This window comes from Panthera leo, chromosome A2, assembly GCF_018350215.1.
Source record: "Panthera leo isolate Ple1 chromosome A2, P.leo_Ple1_pat1.1, whole genome shotgun sequence".
NCBI lineage: Eukaryota > Metazoa > Chordata > Mammalia > Carnivora > Felidae > Panthera > Panthera leo.
This window is the reverse complement of record NC_056680.1, coordinates 134,576,651-134,584,223: the sequence shown is the minus strand read 5'-3', so window position 1 is coordinate 134,584,223 and position 7,573 is coordinate 134,576,651. Positions and strand designations below refer to the sequence as shown.

Here is a 7,573-nt window from a genome sequence, read left to right as displayed (position 1 = left end):
GTTTATAAGAAATAGGACAAACTTGTTAAACAAAACCATGGAGATGAAAATAGCAAAATACAGACTGTGGAAAATTGCAAAGGATAAACAACCCCATTCTTCAACCAGTAAGTTGCATGGAAAAAAGAAAATAGAGGGAGACTCCATAAAGGGACTTAAGATATATATGAACCAATCACAGTGTATAAACCTTAATTGGATTTGATTCAAACAAACTACAGGTAGTCTATGTTTTGAACTGTTCAGATATGAACGAATTTCTGTTACCACAATTTGGTTAAATAATACAGTCCCTCAGCAACATGGTTCAGATTTCAGTTACCACAGTATTATCCATGGTGAATTACTGCATGAAGTATAAACGTCACTACTAGCTTTTCAGTCCATAAATCACTATATAAATAACAGGTTTGCACCATGCTCAGTGACCATTTATTTCAGGCTGTGGGTGATTGGTCACTGTGCAATTGTTACTCAGTACATGCACAAACAACAAAGTGTGTGGAGTGTGTGGTTATGTTGTCTCCTTGTCTCTCAGTGATAAACCCACATGATAGTTTACAAAAATGGAGACTCCAAAGATGGCCAACAGAGGTGAAAATGAAGCAGGGGTTAAAAAGTGATAATGCTGGAAGTGAAATTCAATCGAATTTGAGTGGAGTTACAGAAGTGAGAGCCGACCGTGGGCATGGTGACACTGCAGCCACTCAAGAGACTGCAGCTATGCGGCCAGAAGAAATGAGTGAAGGCAAACAGGGACATAAATGGGGAAGGTGGTTGTCACAAAAAGACAAGACGGCCCAAGAAAGTGACATCAGCAAAAATCTTGACATTAAACAAATCTTGGAGATATTTCATAACGTTGGAGCCACCAAGGATAAAATGTCAGAAGCCAATCCAAACCTAGGAAGGAGTTGCTAAGAAACAGAAGAGACGCTGTCTTCACATAGTAAGTTTCTTGATCAGAAGACAAGCACTGCTCAAATTCTTCTTGATAAGTATTTTACCAAGAAATAAAACACTTTAATTCTCAATGTTCCTAATGTTTTAAACTACAGCATACTAAATAAATATGTTTTACTAGGTTTTTCATTTTCTTATATATGTATAACCTACAGTAAGGGAGTTTTAAGTGTTTAATTGTTTAACATATTTAAAGGTTGTGGAACTATTATAATTTTCCCCCTTAACTATTTATATTATCTTTGCATGGTCACTTTTATAGTTCCATACTACTGTGCAAAACAAAGGCCATCTCTATTTGTTAAAAAAAAATGAGACAGTGACACTTGTATATTGAGTGGATATTTAAAGATATTAAGGACTTTTTTTATGGCACTGTGGATAAGTTACAGAAAAGAGGGGGAATAAGAGAGAAAAGCCTTGTCTTTTAGAGATATATACAGCTAAAGTTATATAATGTCTGGGATTATATATCAGCCCCTAGAAACCACCATTCTACTCTCTGTATGGAGTTTTTCTTGTTGTTTAAGAAAACAGAGAAAGCTTATTTCTTTATATTAAAGTTTTTAGTAAATTACAATTTTAATTTCACAAGAGTTAATTGCAAGGTGAATTTCTACATTTTTAAAGCATTCATACCAATACTTGTCAATCAAAATACAATTCAGTTTTAGTTTCATTTATCAGCACATCTATCATTCCTGATCATCGCTATTATTCCATCAATGTCTAGGTGAATGGGAGAGAATACAGCTAAAGAGTTATTGATATACCAAAACTTTTAGCTTAATTTCCAATATTCACAATGGTTTAAGAGGAAAAAGTCTTGGAGCTTCATTTAAGTTGGTTTGTGACTCTGTGTTCAATTTAGTAGTTAGCATGTGTTTTTTGGGAAAATCAGTTATCCTTACAATAGAACCAAATATCCACAAGGGGGCCATTCTTAAAGATCAATCTCTATTTTGATTTTGGAAGTTTGGAAGCCTGCAAATATTTGGAAGATTTTGTACTTTGATGAATGGGGGATATAAATTGTATCTTAATTTTTTATCCAGGTTACTATTCAGCATTATTGCTGCATTATTCATTTTGCTACATGAAATTAAAGGTCAGCATTAGCATATTCACCTAAACAAAAATTTTGACTGCCTTTTCCAATGCACTATATAATTTTACAACTAGAGAAACTGAGTTATTAAAAAAACGAGTATTCCTACCATAACAAATTAAGGATAAACCCTAAACTTCTGCTAAGAATTCTCACTTCTATGAGAAAGTACATAGATTCTAATTCCCCTAATTTCCTTTCTTTTCTTTCTTTTTAAAAAAATTCTTTAAAGAGAAAGTGAGAAAGAGAGGCAGGGGGGAGACAGACACACAGAGAGAGGGAATCTTAAGCAGTCTCCATGCTCAGTGCATAGCCTGACAAGGGGCTGGATCTCACAACCCTGGGATCATGACCTGAGCCAAAATCAAGAGTCAGACGCTCAACTGACTGAGCCACCCAGACACCACCTCCTTCCTCAATTCCCTTTCAACTGACAAATAATGACTTGCGTTTCTTCGGGTCTACACACTGGAAACTCCATATAGTTCCCAACCTATTGATACGGAATTCTCATGCCCTAATATATTTGTCCTGAATTTACAGGGTTGTTTTTTTTTTTTATTGTATCTTTTAATAAGGAATTGGTTGTCCACACCTGTTTTAACAGGTCAAACAGGTTTTTACATTAAACCCTTTAAACCTCTTTCTAAATTGTCTTCCACATAGTATTTGAGGTTCTTTATTTAGCAAACTACTAAAATATTTACACTGGGGGTTTTATTAGCCTTTCACTCTAATACATAACAATTTCCCAGACCTGGAAAGTCCCTGGTTACTGGAAGGAAATGTATTTGTTGTAAGCTTTAGTTTTTTTCTCATAAAGAGGAAGAACAAAGTAAAAGGGCTGAGAAATAAATGAAACAAGTGTGTGTCAGATGGGAGTGAGTGAGGTCAGATGGCATAGACTGAGACGTGTAAAACCCAACTCACAACTTGCATATAAAAACAATTAGCTAGGGGCACCTGGGTGGCTCAGTCAGTTGTGTCCGACTTCGGCTCAAGTCGTGATCTTGCAGTTTGTGAGTTCAAGCCCCACATGGGGCTCTGTGCTGACAGCTCAGAGCCTGGAGCCTGCCTCAGATTCTGTGTCTCTCCCCTCTCTCTGCCCCTACCATGCTCATGCTCTGTCTCTCAATAATAAAAAAAAAAGTTTAAAAAATTAGCTAAAAGTAGGAAGTCTGTGACCAAAATAGTTTTTAAAAAAATTATTTATTTTTTAATTTACGTACAAGTTAGCAAAAAGTGCAACAATGATTTCAGGAGTGGATTCCTTAATGCCCCTTACCCATTTAGCCCACTCCTCTCCCACAACCCCTCCAGCAACCCTTTGTTTGTTCTCCATATTTAAGAGTCTCTTATGTTTTGTCCCCCTCCCTGTTTTTTTTTTAATTTTTTTTAACGTTTATTTATTTTTGAGACAGAGAGAGAGCATGAACAGGGGAGGGTCAGAAAAAGAGGGAGACACAGAATCTGAAACAGGCTCTAGGCTCTGAGCTGTCAGCACAGAGCCCGAAACGGGGCTTGAACTCATGGACCGCAAGATCATGACCTGAGCCGAAGTTGGACGCTTAACCGACTGAGCCACACAGGCGTGCCCCCCCTCCCCCCGTTTTTATATTATTTTTGCTTCCCTTCCCTTACGTTCATCTGTTCTGTGTCTTAAAGTCCTCGTATGAGTGAAATCATATGATATTTATCTTTCTCTGACTAATTTCACTTAGCATAATACTGTCTAGTTCCATCCACATAGTTGCAAATGGCAAGATTTCATTCTTTTTGATTGCTGAGTAATACTCCATTGTACATGTATACACCACATCTTGTTTATCCATTCATTCATCCATCGATGGATATTTGGGCTCTTTTCATACTTTGGCTATTGTTGATAGTGATGCTATAAACATTGGGGTGCATGTGCCCCTTCAAAACAGCATACCTGTATCCCTTGGATAAATACCTAGCAGTGAATTTCCTGGGTCAAAGGGTAGTTCTAGTTTTAAGTTTTTGAGGAACCTCCATACTGTTTTCCAGAGGGGCTGCACAAGTTTGCATTCCCACCAGCAGTGCAAAAGAGATCCTCTTTCTCCGCATCCTCGCCAACATCTGTTGTTGCCTGAGTTGTTAATGTTAACCATTCTGACAGGTGTGAGGTGGTATCTCATTGTGATTTTGATTTGTATTTCCCTGATGATGAGTGATGTTAAGCATTTTTTCATATGTCAGTTTTGCCATCTGGAAGTCTTCTTTGGAGAAGTGTCTCTTCATGTCTTTTGCCCATTTCTTCACTGCTTTTTGGGTGTTGAGTTTGATCAGTTCTTTATAGATTTTTGGATACTAACCCTTTATGTGATATGTCATTTGCAAATATCTTCTCCCATTCCAGTGGTTGCCTTTTAGTTTTGCTGATTGTTTCCTTCACTGTGCAGAAGCTTTTTATTTTGATGAAGTCCCAGTAGTTCATTTTTGCTTTTGTTTCCCTTGCCTCCGGAGACATGTTGAGTAAGGTACTGAGGCCAAAGTCAAAGAGGTTTTTGCCTGCTTTTTTTTCGAGGACTTTGATGGCTTCCTGTCTTACATTTATGTCTTTCATCCATTTTTAGTTGTGTATGGTGTAAGAAAGTGGTCCACGTTCATTCTTCTGTATGTTGCTGTCCAGTTTTCCCAGCACCACTTGCTGAAGAGGCTGTCTTTATTCCATTGGATATTCTTTCCTGCTTTGTCAAAGATTAGTTGGCCATACGTTTGTGCGTTCCATTTCTGGGTTCTCTATTCTGTTCCATTGATCTGAGTGTTTGGTTTTTGTGCTAAGTTTATTTATCTATTTTTTTCATGTTCAGGAGAAGGGAAAAAAATCCAATATAATGAAACACCAACTGTTAGGCTGAGCAATGCAGCTTGGGTGAGCAACATTGACTTTCCATGTTGTTTCAGTGGTTTTCTTCTTAAAGTGGTCTTTCAGAACTATGGATTCTTTTGTCACATGTATTTTGCATTTGACTCCTTGTACCTGCAGAGCTCCTTTTTTTTTTTTTAAACTCAAAATGAGCTACAAAGACTCCTGGTTTCAAATCTGGCACATAAGAAGCTTAGAAGTCACGACTCCAACCTAACAACAAGTAAAAAGTTGAGCAAACTGAAAAAACAATAACTTGTTTTAAATATGTCAGAGAAGTAAGGTCACAGGGCAAGCTGCTGAAGGTGTAGAAACAGACAGGTGGATACAGAGAGGTGTAGAAACAGACAGGTGGATACAGAGAATCACAACTTACTGAGTAGAAACCACCAAGCAGAAACCCCTGGAACCAGTACTGGGGTAGGAAAATTTGCACTGTAACTGATGGATTTCTAGAGGCTCAGTGTGGATAAGCCTGAGAGATGAAAATTCTAAGACCCAGTCTTCAGAGGAGAGGGACCAACACTTTCATGAGTTTTACCTCCAGGAGCTCAAACAGGTACTCATAATAAAGATAAGTAAAAGTTCCCTCCTGCTTCCAGCAGACAGTGGGGGGAAATTAAGCATTTTGAAAAAAATACCAGCGCATTCTGTTTTTCTTACCAAGGCCTACCGTCAGGACAAACTATTTTACCAGAGCCTGACTTACCTGGGGAAAAGAAATATCCAATTCCAGTGTATTCCAGCCATCGTGTTCCACTTGAGAGAGAGGACAGAAAGCTGAGAAGCACTAGTGAAGTTCACAATACCAAAAGACAGAGACCTAATTATAGGATTACAGAATCCTTGCCTCCCCCCACTCCCACATTACACTACATAACTGAAGATCTCTTGACCAGAGTTCCTTTTTCCTGCTACATCATGTCTCACTTTTAACAAAAAATTACAGGGTATTCTAAAAGGCAAAAAACACAGTTTGAAGGGATTAAGTAAGCATGAAGACTAGATTCTGATATGACAGGAATGTTGAAATTATCAGACCAAGAATACATAAAAACCATGATGAATATCTAAAGGCTCTAATAAAGAAAGCAGACGAGATACAAGAACAGGTGAATAATGTAAGCAGTGAGATGGAAATTCTAATAAAGAATCAAATAGAAATGCTGAAGGTCAAAACATTGTAACAGAAATGAAGAATGCCTTTGATTATCTTATTAGTAGATGGAACATGGCTGAGGAAAGAATCCTTCAGCTTGAAGATATGAGAGTAGGAACCTCCAAACTTAAAAGTATAGAAAAAATAGACTGAAAAAAAACCCCTGAATATCCAAGAAGCATGGTCAGTTACAAAAAGTATAAAATACCTGTAAATGGAATACCAGAAGAAGAAAGAGAGACAAAAGAAATATTTTAAGCAATAATGACTGAAAATTTCTGCAAATTAATGTCAAAAACTAAACCACAGGTCCAGTAAGCTCAGTGAACACCAAACAGGATAAATGCCAAAAAACCTCACCTCAAACCTAGGCATCTTCAAAGTGCAGAAACTCAATAACAAAGAAAAAAAACTTGAAAGAAGCCAGAGGAAAAAACACTACCTATGAGGAGAAAAGGTAAGAATTACATCTGACTATTCCTCAAAAAACATGCAGGCAAGAAGAGTAGAGTGAGATATTTAAAGTGGTTAGAAGAATAAAAAAATCCCCAGCAACCTAGAATTCAGTAGTCCGCAAAATTATCCTACAAAAGTAAAGGACAAATAAAGACAGTCTCAAACAAACAAAAACTGATGGAATTTGTAGCCAGTAGACCTACTTTGAAAGAAATGTTAAAAGAAGCTCTTCAGAGAAAAGAGAAATTATTTAGGCCAGAAACTCGGATCCACAAAAAAAAAAAAAAAAAAAAGCATCAGAGAATGAATAAGTGAAGGTAAAATAAAATAAAAACTTTTAATTTTCTTACTTTTTCCCAAAACCAAACAAATATTTATTATTGAACCAACTAACCAACTTATGGGTGCAGAAACAAAGTGACAGAAAAATCACATCCAATAAAACATGTGTATTGTTCAAGTAGTAATGATGTTTACAGAGTGATATGGTACGAGCAAGTAACCTTCATGCAGCATAAATATGCGTTCCATCTCACGTGTGACTCCTTCAAGACCCAGGTTCTTGGTTCTTCTCCAATGTCTCTTCTTGGATTTGTACTTGATTTTATTACCAGCTTTCATCCAAACCCACTGGGGAATGGGAAAATTCGGCTTTCATTTTTTGGCCAGGAATTGCTTGATCCTGAAAGTCTTGTGAGAAAACATGGCAAGGAGCAGTCAGCCACACACATCACCATGGCAGAGAAAAGGAGAGCTTATTTCTTCTTATTCTTAATTGATCTAAAAACTTACAGTCTGTTTGATAAGTAGTAGCAACAATGTATTTAATTATATATACTGTGTATATAAATAATCTTATGTATAAATGAAATGAAATTAATGACAGCAATGATACAGGGAACAAGAGAGGTAAATTAGTAATATTTTCTTATTATGAAGTGCTTGCACTACCAATGCAATGGTAGAGTGTTATTAAAAGGGACTTGGATTAGTT

General features: G+C 36.9%; 1 pseudogene; it reads right to left on the bottom strand.

Moving 5' to 3' along the window:
* Positions 1-7,035: 7,035 nt before the first annotated feature.
* Positions 7,036-7,284, bottom strand: LOC122213205 (annotated as a pseudogene).
* Between the last annotated feature and the right edge of the window lie 289 nt (positions 7,285-7,573).